We start from the raw sequence: 2870 nt of genomic DNA, 5'->3' as shown, positions 1-2870 counted from the left end.
GGGAGGGAAATACAACCCATCTTTATGCTTATTTATTTTATCTTGTGTCCTTTAACCATTTGTACATTGTTAAAACACTGTATATATATAATATGACATTTGGATTGTCTTTATTGTTTTGAAACTTCTGTATGTGTAATGTTTACTGTTAATTTGTATTGTTTATTTCACTTTATATATTATCTACCTCACTTGCTTTGGCAATGTTAACACATGTTTCCCATGCCAATAAAGCCCCTTGAATTGAATTGAATTGAGAGAGAGAGAGAGAGAGAGACCCAGTCCCCACGCCCAGTCCAAACAATCTGCTTATTACCTCATTTAGAAACAATTTACCCTAACAAATAGCAGACATCATTATCTCTGCCACTTTTCATGCAAATAACACCAAAGCGGCGCAGAGAGGGAGAGAGAGAGACCGAGAGAGAGAGAGAGAGAGACAGAGAGAGAGAGAGAGAGAGACAAGAGACCTACAGCGACAGAGAGAGGAAAAGAGCAACCAAGAGAGAGCGACAGTGTATGTATGTGAGAGTGAGACAGCAACCAAGAGAGAAAGAGAGAGACAGACAGAGAGAGGGAGAGAGAGAGAATTGGGCCTCATAGCCAGGCACTCATGCTTCATTGTCGTAGAGCCATTTCCCTGCCTGAGATCTTTTATCCTATCAGACGGATGCTTTCTGCTTTGAAATTGGCCCCGCTTAGACCTGACCACTGAAAGACCCCATTCAGGCGGTAATGCGCAATTCATTACTTATTCAGAGGCTTTCATCAAATGGCCCGGACCAGGCTGCGTGTAGCTGGTTCGAAAGTTATTTAAAGGAGAGAACACAGTGTGTATTTACTGATGGTGTTAAATTAGGTTTTCTAGACCGAACAGGGATCGATTTTGGTCTGGTTATTTTCATTATTTACATTAACAATATTGGTTTATCTGTAAAAAAAGTATAACTTTCACCTGTATCCAGAACTTCAATCTGCTTTATTGCCCAGCAGAAAGCCTTTGTTGAACCTAAATTGGTACTTCAGCAAAGTAAAACAAATGATGTGTTATTTTCCAAATCCCTTAAAAATGTATCTGATGTTATATGGATGGTGCCCTCATTGATCATGTCTGGGCATCTGGATCGACGAAAAGCTCTTTCAAAAAGCTGATGAGTTAAGACATGAAGAATCCAAATAGACTTCTTCTATAGGAACAGGTCCTGTCTTCATTAAATAGCACAAAACAAATCATTCAGTCAACATTCATTCCGGTTATTGACTATGGCGATAGCGTCTATATCAAGGTAACAATTCCTACATTTGGTTGAGCATCAGCAGTTTTTCTCTTGTTATTTCAGTCAAAATCTTTTCTCTGGCCAATGGCAAAATGTACAAAATTGCAGAAAATGTGGCTTAAAACAGCAGCATTTTCTCTACTACCTCTGGCAAAATGTGTAGAATTGCAGGAAATTAACTCTAAAAAAATGTCTATACGATGTCAAGAGGGGGCAGCTAAAAGTAGGTCCTCTTTGAAGTCTGGATACATCCAGGGATGGCTAAAACTGGAGATGCCTTCAGACATACAGTATAAGATACCAGACCAGGACTCAGGGTCCAACCCTGGAAATGCCTTCAGACATACAGTATAAGATACCAGACGAGGACTCAGGGTCCAACCCTGGAGATGCCTTCAGACATACAGTACTTCTCCAATCGAAAATCAAACCAAGAGTCGGCTTTCTATTCCGCAACAAAGCCTCCTTCACTCACGCCGCCAAACTTACCCTAGTAAAACTGACTATCCTACCGATCCTCGACTTCGGCGATGTCATCTACAAAATTGCTTCCAACACTCTACTCAGCAAACTGGATGCAGTTTATCACAGTGTCATCCATTTTGTCACTAAAGCACCTTATACCACCCACCACTGCGACTTGCATGCTCTAGTCGGCTGGCCCTCGCTACATATTCGTCGCCAGACCCACTGGCTCCAGGTCATCTACAAGTCCATGCTCGGTAAAGCTCCGCCTTATCTCAGTTCACTGGTCACGATGGCAACACCCATCCGTAGCACGCGCTCCAGCAGGTGTATCTCACTGATCATCCCTAAAGCCAACACCTCATTTGGCCGCCTTTCGTTCCAGTTCTCTGCTGCCTGTGACTGGAACGAATTGCAAAAATCGCTGAAGTTGGAGACTTTTATCTCCCTCACCAACTTCAAACATCTGCTATCTGAGCAGCTAACCGATCGCTGCAGCTGTACATAGTCTATCGGTAAATAGCCCACCCATTTTTACCTACCTCATCCCCATACTGTTTTTATTTATTTACTTTTCTGCTCTTTTGCACACTAATATCTCTACCTGTACATGACCATCTGATCATTTATCACTCCAGTGTTAATCTGCAATATTGTAATCATTCGCCTACCTCCTCATGCCTTTTGCACACAATGTATATAGACACTTTTTTTTCTTCTACTGTGTTATTGACTTGTTAATTGTTTACTCCATGTGTAACTCTGTGTTGTCTGTTCACACTGCTATGCTTTATCTTGGCCAGGTCACAGTTGCAAATGAGAACTTGTTCTCAACTAGCCTACCTGGTTAAATAAAGGTGAAATAAAAAATAAATAAAAAATAAGATACCAGACCAGGACTCAGGGTACAACCCTGGAGATGCCTTCAGACATACAGTATAAGTTACCAGACCAGGACTCAGGGTCCAAACCTGGAGATGCCTTCAGACATACAGTATAAGATACCAGACCAGGACTCAGGGATGGCTAACCCTGGAGATGCCTTCAGAAATACAGTATAAGTTATCAGACCAGGACTCAGGAATGTCCAACCCTGGAGATGCCTTCAAACATACAGTATAAGATACC

Source organism: Oncorhynchus tshawytscha, linkage group LG22 (genome assembly GCF_018296145.1).
Source record: "Oncorhynchus tshawytscha isolate Ot180627B linkage group LG22, Otsh_v2.0, whole genome shotgun sequence".
NCBI classification, from domain to species: domain Eukaryota; kingdom Metazoa; phylum Chordata; class Actinopteri; order Salmoniformes; family Salmonidae; genus Oncorhynchus; species Oncorhynchus tshawytscha.
Note: the sequence above shows the minus strand (reverse complement) of the source record.